This window comes from Vulpes vulpes, chromosome 11 (genome assembly GCF_048418805.1).
Source record: "Vulpes vulpes isolate BD-2025 chromosome 11, VulVul3, whole genome shotgun sequence".
NCBI classification, from domain to species: Eukaryota; Metazoa; Chordata; class Mammalia; order Carnivora; family Canidae; genus Vulpes; species Vulpes vulpes.
The window spans coordinates 7,824,495-7,841,608 of NC_132790.1; the positions used below are offsets into that span (position 1 = coordinate 7,824,495).

The window sequence follows — 17,114 nt, forward strand, 5'->3', positions numbered from 1 at the left end:
TTAATTTAAAAGCATCATTTTCACTGTTGGGATTCTAGGACTAATAACAATTTTAAAAACCCGGCAAATTCCAACATATTTAAACACAGCATGGGGGGCACCTGTGTGGCTCAGTGGGCTCGGGGCGTGATCCCGGGGTCGAATCCCACATCAGGTTCCCTGCAAGGAGCCTGCTTCTCCCTCTGCCTGTGTCTCTGCCTTTCTCTCTGTGCCTCTCATGAATAAATAAATAAAAATCTTAAAACAAAACAAAAACACAGCATGGGTGTGGACAGCAGCCTGAAAGGCAGAGGCTGGGCCACCTGTGGGATCAGGAGAGCAGACCCCTTTAGGGGACACCGGATGTGCTCCTCTGTCACAGACCTGCTCCTCTCTGTCCGCACAAGAGGATCTTTTACTTTCAAAACAGGCCTATAGTGATGCACAAGAAAACTCACCTGGAAACTTTCTCCCTAACTGAAATAAGCCAAAACACAGAATTAGAAGCCTCATCGACTGTGAGTGCTAGGTTCTAGGACAGGTTTGTGAGTCTGCGGAGGGACGTGCAGGCCCTACACATCACACCTCTCCCCCACCCCTACATTGATGGGAACAAATGACGGCTCTAAGGCAACACGCCACCTCGACTCGTCCCCAAACTAGTAGCAAGAAGTTCATATACTAACGCATACGACGTCTCCACCAAAATGATGGAGGTGATCGTTTATCTCTGAGACCTTGTGTGTGACTCCCAGAGCAGTGGGAGGCCTACCCTCATCCGGGCCCTCCTCCACTCTGTCCTTCTAACAAGCCCAGAGTAATCTCACACAAGGGGCGCTGCCTCCCACCCCCCTGCTCACTGCCAGGGATCACAGAATGGGGACAGCAGGCCAGGGGCTGGCCTCTGGGAGGCAGCCACCCTTCTGGGAGGCAGCACCCACCTGAGATGGCAAGAGCCTCATCCTGAGATGGGTCAAGGTGGGCTGCACTTTCCACTTCATCAAGAGCTGAGAATAGACACCGCCCCCCGTCCCGGCGGCTTCATCCACACCTCATTCTCGGTCTTCCACTGTAGAGACCCACTGCCAAAGAGGCACACCGCAGGATGGGTCTATTTCCCAGCTGAGTCCAAGGTATCTAACCCTGAAATCCATGTTACTTTCCTTCCCTAGGATTCCCAAGTTGTCAGAGATCAAAAGTCTAGCAAAGCACCATCATTTTCAATTTTGTAAGCACTGAGAAAGCTAAGGAAGTGGGGCACCATTTTGGTCATTAAATGGCCAATCCTAAATGGCAATGATTATTGAATTGTTATAAAAGGAAGAGAGAAAAAAAACATTAAAAGGAAATAAGGCAGACTTGGGTTCAAGTCCCAGTTCTGGAGGTTCCACGGGGTAGGGATTTAGACCTGTTTTGTTCTGTGATGTATCCAAGGTGCCTACAGCATTAGCACATTAGTTCGCGATACGTATCTGTGGATGAATGGATGTAGGACCTCGGCCAAGCTATTTAACTTTGCTGAGGCTAGGCTTTCTTATCTGTGAAATTGGGATGAATAACATCTACTTGTCCCTTATTATGAGGACTGAGTGATGAAACATTTGGAAAAGAAAAGGGGACCTGGGTGTCTCAGTCGGTTGAGCATCTGACTCTTGATTTCAGCTCACGTCAAGATCTCAGGGTTGTGGTATCAAGGCCCACATCAAGGTAGGGCTCCTCATTCAGCACAGAGTCTGCTTGTCCCTCTCCCTCTACTCTTCCCCCGCCACCATCTCTCCTCAAATAAATAAAATCTAAAAAAAATTTTTTTTTGGAAAAAAGGGCCTCATACAGAGTAGAAACTTAATATCCAACATAGAGTGCCTACTACGTGCCAGACACTGGTATAAACATTTCACATGTATTCATTTAATCCTCATTCTATGAGGTAGATACTACTAGCGTGTCTGTTTTTCAGAGGAGAAATTTGAAATGTAGAGAGGTAAAGCCACTTGTCCAAGACCATAAGTAAGTGGCAGAGCCAGGATTTGAACTCGGGCTGACTCTAGAATCCCTCAGATGTCCCACTCTGCTGCTTCTCTGAATACAAATACCAATGTTACTCAAATCAGTTACTTTCTCCAGGACACCCTCCTATCCTAGGCTCATTCTTCTATTCAGTTATGTTCTTACTGAAAGAATTTAAAAATAAGTAAAAACCCAAAACCTAGTTCTAGCCCTTGCTGCCTCAATGCCCTTGGGCAAATTACATAACTTTTCTGAGTTTCACTTTATTCAGCTGTAAAATGGGCATAATAAGGCCTACTTCAAAAGGTGGTTGGGAAGACTTAGAAGCCCCGAGCCTAACCCACAATGGGGGTTAGGAGGTGGAGACAGTGGAGTGAGATGGTAAAGAGGGGAGCTTTGGAATCAACACACTTGCTTTAAATCTTAGCTGTCATGATGCCATTTACCTCTGTACTTTTTGGCCCAGTGTTTTTGTTTGTACGATGCGGATAATACTACCTACATCATCGGGCTATTATGAAAATAAAATGAGCTCATATATATAAAGAACACAGAATGCGCCACATGCTAAGTGTTCAGTAAATAAAATAATTACAGATTTGTAATGATTATACTATGCATTATAAAATGGGGCATAACAAAACCAGCCCAGCCTCTACCCTGGACCTCCAGGACACAAATGACTCAAGGACTCACTCTCTTTCTCCTTCACAAGGTATAATTTCAGGAGTCAAGCATCCGCCTTTTGGAATCACAAACTATGGTAGACAAAGAAAGGCTGGTCAGAAACTGGCCAGGCTGGTTCAAAGAGCAAGGTTTCCTTTCCTTGCTAGGAGAGGCACCCACAATGCCCTCAAGCCCTGCAGGGATCCCACAAGCTATGTCTCAGGGACTGTGAAAACATTCCAAAGCTTACAGCCACCTGCTCCAAGACCATCAGCTGAGGGGAGAAGGGGTCATGGATAAGGACACTACTGAGTGGAAGGACATGCTGGTACCCCTGCTTATTGTCCTCCTGGAGGTTAAGGGTACTTCAAAATAGATCTACTCTCTAAAACCAGTCCTCTCTGTGTCCACACAATCCAAAGGAAACGAACGTTAAGCAACCTTCTTTCAATAAATACTCATATGTACACGCACGGACACACATACACACACCTTGGAGCCATGGTAAGGCCCTGTGGGCATCTGTTTAAAGTTCTACTGGGGTCAGAAATGGCTTTGCCAAAGAACTGAACTTCCCTACTCCAAACTAATTTTTTTTTTTTATTTCTCACAACTATTTAAAAGAAGAGCCCTTCCTTCAACTTCAGCCTACCTACACACGACTGCCAACTTAGTCTCCCCAGAGCACAGCTCTAATCCTATCACTTGCTCAAAAAATCATCAACGGCTCCACACTTTCCACTGAACTAAAGTCAGACTTTTTACACTGCTATTCACGGCAGTCTAATCCACCCACTCTTCCCCAGACCGTGTCCAACCCTCATGGGGGAAGATAGTGTACGTGGAGGCTAAGAGGATGGGGTTTGGAAACGACCAAGTCAAGTTGGCTCTCGGCTCTGGACAAGCAAGTTTCTATGAACCTTTCTGTATCCCAGTCTTACCTTCCATAAAACGGGGATTATATCAAATGCATAATAAAACAGACTGGTAACCCGTGACCCAGGCCCAATCCAGTTGACCATATGTTTTTGTAAACGAAGCTCTGTTGGAACACAGCCACACTCACTTGTCATCTCTAGCTGCTTTCATGCCACAGGAGCACAGCTGAGTAGTTGTGACAGAGAGCTTTTGGCCTACAAAGCTCCAAATATTTACTATCCGGCTCTTTACAGAAAAGACCTGCCAGTCTGTTAGGAGGACGGAATGAGATAACAGGCCTACCGTACCAAATGCTCAGGAGCAATAATCACGATCACCTTCAGGAAGACTCAACCTTGCACTTGCCCACCTCTGAATTCATGCCACCTTGCCTGCCTGAGTCCCTCCACCTGGGGTCACTCACCAAGGCTCCACTCCTAGATCAGTCCCTCCACCAAGTCACTCCGGATTTCCCAAGTGTATCCTGAGCTGCCCCTGACGCAGAGATTGCAGATACGGTGCACACTGCCACCACCTTCCCACTCTTCCCACCAGATGTGGGCGGAGACCAGGTCCCACCCGTCCTTGCTGCTCAGTAGCACCTCCCCAGGTAGGGACACTGGGCCACAGGGAAGGATGCAGTTGCCAGGCTGAGCTGAACAGAGAGCAAGAGGGCAAATCTCTGGGAAACTGATAACATTTGAGATAAATAATAATGGAGGCTGTCAGCAAATTCTCACACTGGAATCTCAAATCTCCTTATTGATTCAAAGAGGAAGGGAGAGAGAAAATAAATCACTCCATGGCCCAAGCTCATTAATCAGGACCCATCCAATGAGAATCATTAACTATCTGGAGTTTCCCCTCCGCTCTCCTCTCGACTTCTTAAAGAAGTCACGAGAAAACACCTGCATTTATTGGGAGGCTCTGTGTTCAGAGGCCATGCTAAGCCTGGGCATAATTCAGCCCCATCTTTCTCACTTGCTCTTTCAGTGGCTCATGCAGTGAGTGCCAATCTTTCGGGAGGCATCCTTGGAAAATCAACTCACAATATCTGTAATCAGGGACTCCATCAGAGCAGGCAACTTGCAAAAATGCAGCAGTGTGCATTTCCAAGATTCTAAGCAAGGGCTAAAGCATGCAGATCTTCCCGTCCAGTTTTCTGGTTTCTAGAATCCATCGCTCCAGAGCCTCACCATCCCCCCATGTTCTTGAGGCTTGAGGTTGCTGATGCTCCTACCCTGACGCCCACTGATCCTTGTTCTGAGCTTCTTAGTAGCAACAGACAAGAAAAAGAACTCCAGGTACCTGGAGGGCTCAGTGGTTGAGCATCTGCCTTTTGCTCAGGACCCTGCGTGATCCCAGGGTCCCGGGATCGAGTCCTGTATTGGGCTCCCCGCATGGAGCCTGCTTCTCCCTCTGCCTGTGTCTCTGCCTCTTTCTCTCTCTCTCTGTGTCTCTCATGAATAAATAAAATCTCAAAAAAAAAAAAAAATAAGGAAAGAAAAGATAAAGAATTGCACAGTAGGAAAGAATACAACGACCAGTCTCACCTCCAGGGCCAAAGCTCTAGAATAACTTCACACCAGTATCTGAGGAGCCTTTTCCGCTCTGCTTCCTTCATCTCACTGTCTGCACCCCCCCAACCCCCTGCAACAGGGGAGCCAGCACTCCAAAAGCTGCTGTCAGAGGCCTGAAGAGATAAAAGGGGGAAGGAAGGCAGTGACAGCTGACGAGCGAATTCGTTTTGATTCACTTATTACCCCTGACAGATTTTCAAGGGCTGCGTCATTTGTTTGCTTAGAACTCCGCATCACTCCGTATCGCAGAGGCTGGAATCAAAGAGGGAGACTTTTGACAGATCAATTGAAGTAAAAAAAAACCTGATTATTAGCTGTAACAAGAAAACCAATAATAATTGCACTGTGTTACATCAACGGGAAGAAGACTGTTGCTAAATTTATACTGCAATTAGCCCTCAGTGAAGGGGTGGGGGTAGCCCTCTAGGAAACCCAAGAACAACTTCACAGAGCAACGCGCCAAGAGTCGGTACCATTAGCCACAGAGCTGTAGACCCAGACCAACCTGCCGGACAGCCTGATGGCCCCTGAAGGCGGCGGATGGCACGAGGGTAGCCTTTCCAGGAGGAAGAGAATAAAATGTACCCCTTGGACACGGAAGTGCCAGCGTGGAGGTTAGAGCACACCAGTCACGCAGCAGAGGCGGTGTGCAGTCCATCAGAAAGGAACCGCCACCGTCGGGCCTCCACCCAGGGGGCCTGGCTCCAGACGTCGGCCGCAGTATTTCCACGACTAGGCGGTATGTGGTGACGCGACTTAGTTCTGATGGCTCTGAAGTCTAACATGATACTGGGGCAGCCCCGGTGGCACAGCGGTTTAGTGCCTGCCTTCAGCCCAGGGCGTGATCCTGGAGACCCGGGAATGAGTCCCCCGTCGGGCTCCCTGCATGGAGCCTGCTTCTCCCTCTGCCTGTGTCTCTGCCTCTGTGTGTGTGTGTGTGTGTGTGTGTGTGTGTGTGTGTGTGTGTGTGTCTCATGAAAAAAATAAATAAAATCTTAAAAAATAAAAATAATAAAATAATAAACATGATACTGCACCAGATGGAGTGTCCCTCAGTATCTGAATACCACAAGGAAGGACCGTTCAATTACTAGCAATTTGAAGAAAACCAAAATGCACCAAGGGCAAAGCTGGAAACACAGTCACTGCTACATCCCCAGCATCTTGCAAGGAGCACGGCACCTACTCCACAGGTGTAGCCACAGGTCCACGGAACTCTTTGGCCGCTTGGGATGGGTCATGGGCTTTGCCAAAGTAGCTGCCGGCTTTTCCCCCCCACTTCCCCTCTCTCAATGTAGATGCCTGCTTTCGTTTAAAACCACTGCCTTGAAAAGCTCCAATGGGTGAAATGGACCCATTTCAAATGGTCCCTACACATTGGAGAAAGGGGTGGAGCACAGAGAACTCAATCTTTTTTGCTCAAGATCACACAGCAGAGGAGGGGCCCAGCCAGGCCACCAGCCCCGCTGCCTGGGTTTCCTGCAGAATAGTCCAGTTCTGCTCAGCGTCCTTGGTGCCCACCAGATGCCCACCCTGAAGGGCAAGGACTCTCCTTCCACCCCCATCTTTGCCATCTGATGCATTACTCAGGTCATTTGTGGATTTTCTATCAACTGCAGTCATCACAAGGGCAGTGTGTCTACAGTCCCAGGAGCTGGCACGGACCAGGGCAGGGATCTGGCTCTGCCTCTTACCAGCTGGGTGGCCTTGGTGAGTCATGCCCCCACCGAGTATCCGTGTCCCTCACTTGTGCAGCCGTGATGTACGGGGTCGCTTTACGAACTAAATGAGGGCACGTATGTAAGTGGTTAGCCCAGGGTCTGGCACATGGCATGAAATAAGGGGTGGTTATTAGTATTCAAATTAATGAACACTTGGCCAAGTTTGAGGGGAATAATTCATTCTAGATTGCTGAGAGTTTATACTTCGGAAAGCTATACATATTTAGCTATTCTATTGGGAATTTTTCCCACATGGGTTATTATGATCCGTGCTTTTTAAATTAATCTAATTTTACTTCTTCTTGAAGGCCCACAGAATTACTATGAATAAGAGTGTTTTGATGCATATAAGGATGCCTTCAGGGCCTATTGAACCTTCCTTAAAAGATCCAGAATCCTTTAAAATGGAGTATAAAGTTACTGTTCATGCAAGAATCCCAAAGAGACTTCTCCGACAGATACACAGGAGTAGAAGGATTCTGTGGCACACCTGTGAGCTGCTCCAAGGTTCAGAAGGGAAGGCTTTTTGGCCAGTCTCCAGACCAGTAAGGGTGCTTTAAAAAAAAAAAAAAAAGCTGGGTTCTGGGAGCACTGAGTGAGACGTGCTTGGGTTTTCCATTCCCTACCCGAGCACATTGCAGAATGGTCCTGCCAGCTCAACTCTCAACATACCTCTTGTAACGTGGGTCACATGAACTTATTTATATGCATCCCTCTCCGGAGCCAGAAGATAGGAGCGTTGGGAGGGAGGAGCCCACTGCTGGATTTCATCACTCAGGATTTCCACCTTCCTTCATATCCTGGCACCATCTTTACTCCTACTTGAGCTCTGACTAGCAAGTCAAGCTCAGTTGCTTAGGAGCCACGTGCACCCCTGGACGCATTAAGCCAACACTGTCTGAGCACCCACCTGCACTGGGTTCTGCTCATGCTGTAGTCTTGTATAGGACAGCAACTCCCATCAGTCAAATGTCTACGACGAATCAAGTAAAAGAACAACTTCTAGAGTCAACCCGCCTTAGTTCCAGCCACGCCTTGACCACTTCCCAGCAGAATAATCCTAGGCAAGTGACTTAAACTATCTGAGCTAAATTTCCTCCTTTGTAAAATGGATCAACCACCTATTCAGGTTTTTCTGAGATGGAAATGAGAGGGTCTAACAATGCCTGGCACATCGTAAGAGTGCTGGCCAGGATCCCAATTACCCTGAAGACCATCACTCACAACGTGAGCACTTTGCAAACAACGGATTCCTTTAGTGCCCCACTGGCTTGTGAGCAAGAAATAATTTCCCCCACTCCACAGATGAGAAAGTTGAGGCTAGGCAAGCTGAAATGACTCTCCAGATATCACCCGAAATATATGCAGGGTTTAAAAGCAGTGACTCTGGCTCCTAGGAACGCTAGACTGCTACAGAGAGGTCCACACAGGAACCACAATTCACAGAAGGTCAACTGTCCTGGCAGTGTGGGAAAAGCAGCAAGAGGGCAAGGCTGATTGCATCATGGCCATTACAGTGTCACCGTCTCCTGCCCCTGGAAACAGAGCTGGCCGCTTCTCACTCAGGACTCACAGCTCTAAGGAGGAGCTGACACTTCCCCATGTCACCCAAGCACAAAGCAAACGTGATTTCACAGCAGCGTCACTACGGTAAAAACTGAAATGCCAATAGAACACGAGTTACCACTGCATGGCTGTCTGTGAATCGGGCAATGCTCAGGAGGTTAGGTGCCCCAGTTCTTCTGGTCTGGAGCCGGGCAAGGTTGGCCCGGGACTCTGCGCAGCAGATCCAAGGGCTAGGCCTGGGAACAGGCCCACGGCCATACAATGGTGGCATTGTCTGTCAGGAGCACCGGCCAGCCACAGGTGGGCGTGCACAGCAACACCAGAGGTTTTGAAACTGTGCCTTCAGAAAAATAAACCAGGCTGGTGGTGAACACGCTGGGATGGACTGGTGTGATCTCAAGGATGAGCACACAGGTTCCTGCTTATCCCACTCCATGGAGGAATGCCTACAACCCCCTTCCTTGCCCCTCTGTTCTCCTGGACCAGGCGATGCTCCACACCACACTTCTCGGGACACGCAGCACTGTCCTCTTCACTTCCTCCTATCCAGAGGGGGTGTGTGTTTGTGTTGAGGGCCTGCTGGGTGCCAAGTGTCTTATACCTGTGATCTCATCTACAATCTCTCCCCACTGGAGTGGGAGATCCCAGAGGACAGGAATTCTTATCTGTTCTACTCACCGCATTTCCCCAAACATCTAGCGGAGTGTCTAGCACATAGTAGGTGCTTCCTAAGTATATTTATTGAATAAATGAATGACCATCTCCACATCACACACTGGAAAACAGAAGCTCTACAAGGTTAAGTCACACAGCTAGGGATCCCTGGGTGGCGCAGCGGTTTGGCGCCTGCCTTTGGCCCAGGGCGCGATCCTGGAGACCTGGGATCGAATCCCACATCGGGCTCCTGGTGCATGGAGCCTGCTTCTCCCTCTGCCTGTGTCTCTGCCTCTCTCTCTCTCTCTCTCTCTGTGACTATCATAAATAAATAAAAATTTAAAAAAAAAATTTTTTTTTAAAAAGTCACACAGCTAATAGAAGGGGACACTCCACTCGACCCAGGACGCCCAGCCCCACAGCACCTCTCACAACAGCAAAATGTGTATCCAAGTCTCCCTCGGTCCTCCCTGGAAAGTCAAGTAAGGCCACCTAAGAATCAGGGCTGGAATGCTTCCTGGGTGCTTCAGAACCAAAGCGGGCACCCCCCTGCAATACTTCCTCTCACCCACTGCAGACTTCGGAGCAGGACCAGAACCACATTCAACCACAGGTCTGGTGGCCCCAAGAAAGCCAAAGGTCTGAGCCCACCTGAAAGTTCTCGAGTATTTTTTCTCCCGTCCTATGTGCGTTAGCTACTAACTACATGTGTGCTTCCGCTATGGCTAGGAGGGGAATCAGGCCCTTCCCAGAGGCAGGGGCCACTGACACAAACACCCTTTTTGACACCAAACATCCCAAAACTCCACGAGAGCTTTTCAGAGATGCCTGGCACGGCAGCCACACCTAAGGCACGGACGACAACCTGAGTGACAATTCGGGCCTCTCTCCAGGCTGTTGGTAAGCACACCTTTCACATAGTAGCCTCCATCCGCCTCCAAACCTCCGCAGCACCCCCTTCACTCTGCAGACTGCGGGTAAAGGGGAACCAGTGATGGTGCTCCCAGCCACCCCAACCAGACCAAAGGCCTCAGCTCAGCCTAATAGGTGCCGCACCCCCATCCCACCCCCACTCCCCCAGGAGTTTCAGCCCCACCAGGCCCAAGACCTCGGAGTCCTGCGTGATCTCTGACACCTCCGTTTCCTCTTCACAGGATCGAGTGGATAGAAGACCTCAAAAATGTTTAGACACAGAGCACACCAGGGCTCTGTGACCATGGGCAAACCACTTCTCTCCGAGCCTCAGCTTCAACTTCTGGAAAATGGGCTATTCATCTGTTATCTACTGAAAGGACTATTGTACCTATTGTGAGAACTGACCTGTTTCTAACGTGCTTAGCACAGTGTCTGGCACACACATGGTACCTTTAAATGTTTCTTTCTTTCCTGTCTTGTCTGCATGCCCCCAACTACAGATCCCGCTGGTCCATGGCTCACACTACAGGCTCCGTACTGTACTAACCTTCAGTCCCCACTGGTGGGTTAGGTTTCACTGTTCTGGCGTGTCCTCCCTCATCCCCTCCACTTGGGAGGATGTCCCCTTCTCCCAGAAACCAAACCCGATCACCAGCCTTCTCTCCCTTTTCGGAAATCCTGGGGTCCTCACACTTCCCACATCCTGTGTGCTGGCTCCCTGAGCCCTATACCCTTGCGCACAGTCTTCTCTGCTAGCAGTGCCACCACTACCCCACTGCCTGGGGTGGTGTCCTAAAACCCAGCCCAAGGGTCAACCCCTATAAGGCCATTCCCAACCCACTTTTCACCCCTAACACAGAGTTACTGCTTCCTTCTTCTTGGATCCAAAAGCACTTTGCATGCGATTTTTATCGTGGCTACTCTAAAAGAACAAATTTTTTAACATCTTTGAAACACTAGCACAATGCCTGGTGCACAGCAGGGGCTTCATAAACAAATACGTATTGACTTAATGGAGGGTAAATGGGTGGGTGAGTGGAAGCAAAATAAAGGAACAGACGGGTGAATGTTCAGATGGGTGGACATATGGATGGGTAGGTGGGAGAAAGGATAGGTGAATGATTACATGGGGAGAGGAGTGGACAGATGGGTAGAAGCAATGGGTGAATAAATCTGTTCCCCTTCACTGCCTAGATTATAAAGTCCATGAGATCACCATGGTGTTTCCTCTATCTTTCAGACCAGTCAGAGCACAAGGTACAGAATGAGAACTGGTAGGGGACATTCTGCTGAGACAATTTCCAGGAGCATAGAAGCAGGATCCACTTGATGGTGAGTGTTTAAGTGCTATTTCCCAAGATACAAACATACACACACAAAATACACAATGGTCCCCTAGAGTAGGCTCGTACTGCCTCAGGAGAGTTGATGGCTCAATTTTAGGGGAATCTGCAACCTGGTTGTTAAAGGTAGCCCTTACTTGTAAGGAAAACAATGCCATTTACCATTGCATTAAAAAGAACAAAATACTTGGGGATAAACATAACCACCAAGGTAAAAAGACCTGTATGCTGAAAACTAGAAGACATTAGTGAAAGAAGTTGAAAGAGAGAGGCGCCCGGGTGGCTCAGTCAGTTAAGCATCTGACTCTTGGTTTGGGCTCAGGTCATGATATCGGGGTTGTGGGACCCAGCTCACATCAAGGTTCCCTGCTGGGCATGGAGTCCGCTTGAGATTCTTTTGCCCTTCCTCTTCCTCCCCCTCTGCTCTTCCTCTGCCCCTAGTGCTCTCTCTAAATAAATAAAATCTTAAGAAATTGAAAGAAAGAAAAAAAATTGAAAGAGACACAAATGGAAAGATATTCCATGCTCATGGATTGGAAAGACACCATTAAGATGTCCATACTACCCAATACGCATTCAATGCCATTGCTGTCAAAATTGCAATGATGTTTTTCACTTTAGGAAGAGAACAATGTTGAAATTTGTATGGAGCCACACAAGAACCTGAGGAGCCAAGGCAGTCTTGAGAAAGAACAAAGCTGGAGGCATCACTCAGTCTGATTTCGAACTGTATCACAAAGCTAGAGTAATCAAAACAGTATGGTATCCGCATAAAAACAGACATTTGACAGCCACATGCGAACGAAAGAAACTGGACCACTGCACAGCATACCCAAAAAGTACCTCAAAATGGATTAAAGACTTGAATGTAAGACCTGAAACCATAAAAGTCTTAGAAGAAAACAAGGAGGTCAGCTCCTTGCCACAGGTCTTGGCAATGATCTATAGAATCAGACACCAAAAGCAATGGCAAAAAAAAAAAAAAAAAAGCAAAAACAAATGCAGACTCCTAGATTGGTGGTTGCCAGAGGTAAAGGGGGAAGAGTGTGAACAGGTGAAGGAGGATCAGAAATACAAACTTCCACTTAAAGAAATCAGGAGAGGTCAGGTACAGCATGAGGGATACAGTCAGTAATAGCGTATTAACTTTGCGTGCTGTTGTATCCCTGGGCTTACTGGGGTGACGGTTTTGCAACGTACACAAATACTGAATCACTGTCTGTCATCCACCTGAAACTAATATTGTACGTGAATTACACCTCGATTAAAAAAATAAACAAGTGGACTGCATTAAACCAAAAGGCTTCTGCACAAAGAAAATCATCAACAAAAAAGGGCAACTCCCTGAATGGGAGAAAATTTTTGCTTACAAATCATGTATCTCATTAAGGGGCTAATATCCACTATCTATTAGGGATTGTAGGGATCCTACAACTCAATAACAAAAAAAGTGAATCTGATTAAACATTAAGCAGGAGGTCTAAACAGACGTTTTTCCAAAGACAGCATACAGATGGCCAACAGGTACTCGAAAAGATCCTCATCATCATGAACCGTCAGGGGAATGCAAATCAAAACCACCATGAGAGTTCACCTCACACCTGTGAGAACTTTTATCAAAACATAAGAAATAACAAGGATTTGGGAGGATGTGGAGAAAAGGGAACCCTCGTGCACTGTGGGTGGGGAGGTGCCTCAAAAAATTAAAAATAGAACGACCCTACGGTCCAGCAATTCCACATCTGGGGATTTATCTGAACAAAACAAAAACACTAACTTGAAATGATATCTGAGCCCTCATGCGCACTGCAGCATTATTTACAATAACCAAGATATGGAAGCGAACTAAGGGTCCATCACTGGATAAATGGATAAAGAAACAGATACACACATAGGCATATTATTCAGCAACTGAAAGGAATGAAATCTTGCCATTTGTTATAACATGGATGGACCTGGAGGGAATATGCTTAAGTAAAATAAGTCAGAGAAAGACAAATACCAGATCATCTCTCCCAAATGTGGAATCTTAAATAAGCTCATAGAAAGAATGGGTTGGTAGGGATGGGGGGAATGGGTGAACTAGTTTTGTTTAAATAAAGAATAAAATATTAGACAAAGACTGGGTTTTCATAGTTGAGTAGTTTTTTAGTTGTTCAACTTCGCATTACCAAATTGACCTAAAATCATTCAAAATAGTCTCTGAAAGGAGTAATATGATCTGTATGAGTAGATATTCCTAATCTCCCTCCAGTGTTCTTTTATGGGGTGATCCTGAATCCCTAAAGGACACTTTATCCACAATTACAGAATCGGTGATAAAAGAACCTGTGGTGATCTGATACAATTCTAAATTTATAGTGGAAATGAGGCCAATAGAAATGGAATTATTTTTATATTATCTCCAACCCTAAATATACGGCAATGTGTGTTCCTAAAAATAAATATGCAGGCAAATAATTCATCCCTTTGCATTCCCTAATGGGAAATTTGCCATGTATTTTAAAATGCATGAAGCCAAAATGTAGCTCTTATGTACCTTTAAGCTTAACTTAGAGAGATGAACAGTCTAAAAAACATTTAAAATTGTTTAATTAAAATTCCTTTTCCATGTTTCCTGAGATTTAATTGACGTACCACAACCTGCATATATTTGAAATGCACAAGTGGATGAGTTCTAACCTACATACACCCATAAAACCATCACTGCAGTCAAGGTGAGAGGCATTTCTCCCAAGCCCAAGAACTTTCTTGAAGCCCTTTATAATCTATCCCTCACTCTACTGCAGTTGCAAAGCCCACTGATCTGCTCTGTGTCATTCAGGCTTTCTAAAATTGTATATGTTTCTGAAAGATTATATAAAACAAATTTTCTAAAGGTGGTACTACTCAGAACTCATCGCTTATTCCATGACATTTTGCTGTTGTTTATGATCCTGAGGTTATTTTTACCTATTAGCTCTGTATGAAGGAAACAGGATATAATGGGGTACTATAGTACATCTCTCCCCAACTCTATTCAGAAAGGTCATGTTGGTAGATTAAAGTCAGCCTTGGTAGAAGGAATTACCCCCGAAGTCCCCAAGGGCTAAGCATCAGGATTTTTTTCCTTGAAAAATCAATTGTTAAATGCCACTGGGTATACACAGGTGAGACTTGGGAAAAATTATGTTACTTATTCCCACACCCCCTCCCCCAAGGAGGTTTCTTTGTTATGCAGAATGACGAGCCAGATGATGCAAATGTAGGGGAGTGGAGACGGAGCTGAAATGCTTTGCATGAGAAAAAGAGAATTCAAGAAGAGGAAGAGGAGGTCTGGAACCTGGGAGCTCGGGAAGTAAGAGATGCTGTGGAGTGGGAGGAGAAAGAAGCCCCGGAGGCAAAATCTGGAGGCATTTAAGGAAGCTGTACACAATCTGAACGCTCCCCTCAGAAATCTTCAATAAAATCTATACTCTTACCCGCGCTTTCTAGGGCGAGTGGAATCCTTCCGAGGAAGGCCAAGAGGTGCCAAGTCCTGCCTCCCAGTGGGTGAAGGGACGGGACAGAGTGAGCCACAGCCAAGGTTAGGTTACTCCAGGTAAAGGGAGTGAGGAGGTTTATCCACAGGGCCAAGTGGGTAAGTGGTGAGTTCATGGTGTCCCTTTGCAGCACCTAATGGGGAACTTGTCATGGGGCACTTGCTCAAGGAATACTGGCTGAAAGGTTCTCTTGGCTGCCTCATCCCTCCTCCCACACAGGCCTCCTGGGTTTTTGGCGAAGGTTTCCCTAACATTTATGGTGCACAGCTGCCTGGCTCTTCCTGGCTCCCCACACTGACTCCACCTCCCCACCCCCGCTGCCGAAGATGTCCCAACCGGCCAGCCCTGCTCACCCTTCCCAGACTTCAGGCCTGACCCATCTCAGCCTGATCCAGGTGCCCAAAACTCACCCGACTCTCCTTCCGCTCCATCAGGCTTGCTAGGTCCCAGGCAGGCAGCACTGCCAGGGACCGCCTGGTGAGAGTTACTGTTAACATTTACATCTCCAGTGGAATCCTGATGCTTTAAAGGCCAGAGACTGAGGTGAGTTAATGCAAACACTCTGGCAAGCGAGCAAGAGAGTTTTGATTTTGACTTTTTTTTTTTTTTTTTTTAATGCTAAAAAGGTCTGTTGTTTTGGTTGGGGTTTCTTAGGGCCAATCCTGGACCACTGCGGGTGAGTGGCTATGTAACCTGTAGATTGCTTATTACAATTTACAACTCCCGACGCAAACCATGTACATGCTTGTTGATGATTTGAGGATACTCCCTTGCCCAGGAAGCCTGAGTAGTGGGTGATAGTTTAAGGATTAACCCTGGGTCAGGTTTCTTGAGAAGATTATAGAGCAGCCTGATTTACCTAGGAGAAGCCACCCAGAGAGGACCCCAAGCATTGGGTGCCGACAGTCCCCTTTCCTGCAGGAGGGGATGTGATCAAAGGCAGAGCAAAAACAAGGTGGTGGGGTCCTCCTGTAGTTTCACTTAGAAAGAGGGAGGTGGAAGACCTTAAGAAGGGGTCCTGGGAAGTAAATGGAGCAGCAGGTCTCCTTATCCTCCCACCACCAAGCAGGTTTATGGTCGGCACATCAAGGATAACTTCCATAAACGTCTCTGTATTCTGTGACAAGGAAAAAATGTCGTCCAGTGGTTGCAAGCATGAAGTCAGATCAAACCCGTGTTGAAAACAAGACAATGGGCCCCCAAACGGAGTCACTTATGCTAAGCCCCACATCACCAAACTGAGACTTAATTACAGTTTTGCCTCTCCCAGAAAGGCATCTTAAACCAGCCAGTCAGGAATCACCTGATGAGTCCTAGTTAGTAACCTGCCTGATAAACTCCCTTGACCACACTCCCTTTTGCCTATAAAAGTCTTTCATTTTGTAAAGCTCCCGTGGAACCCTTTCCATCGGCTAGATTGGACACAGTCCGATTCTAAGATGTTTAAAAGGCCTCAGTTGATCTTTTAATACCCTGGCTTCTCCTTTTAAGGTATATAGGTCCAGGTAAATCACTTAGACTCAAGCTCAGTTTCTTCATCTGCAAAATGGAGATAATAGAACCTCACCTACACGCCTACTCATCAAAGGAGGAAAAAATGTGAAGCACTGTGAGCACGCACAGGTACTCAATGAAGACTAAAGGCGGCCTAGGTACTCAAAGCCACCAGGCCCGGGGTGCTGTAGAAGGTCTGACACCCTCATAAATGGTCAGAGAGCTACAGCCCAATGGGTAGAGTGCTGGCCAAGAAATACAGGCTTTAGTTAAAAATAGACCTGCCCTACGACCCAGCAATTGCACTGCTGGGGATTTACCCCAAAGATACAGATGCAGTGAAACTCCGGGACACCTGCACCCCAATGTTTATAGCAGCAATGTCCACAATAGCCAGACTGTGGAAGGAGCCTCAGTGTCCATCGAAAGATGAATGGATGAAGAAGATGTGGTCTATGTATACAATGGGATATTCCTCAGCCATTAGAAACGACGAATACCCACCATTTGCTTCGACGTGGATGGAACTGAAGGGTATTATGCTGAGTGAAGTAAGTCAATCGGAAAAGGACAAACATTATATGGTCTCATTCATTTGGGGAATATAAAAATTAGTGAAAGGGAATAAAGGGAAAGGAGAGAAAATGAGTGAAAATATCAGTGAGGGAGACAAAACATGAGAGATTCCTAACTCTGGGAAATGAACAAGGGGTAATGGAAGGGGAAGTGGTGGAGGGATGGGGTGACAGG

At 46.9% G+C, this 17,114-nt stretch overlaps 1 protein-coding gene across 6 annotated transcripts in view; it reads right to left on the reverse strand.

Annotated features, from left to right (window-relative positions):
• Positions 1–17,114, reverse strand: part of NAV2 (neuron navigator 2) — a 399,361-nt gene that overhangs the window by 278,527 nt on the left and 103,720 nt on the right. The window lies entirely within an intron of this gene.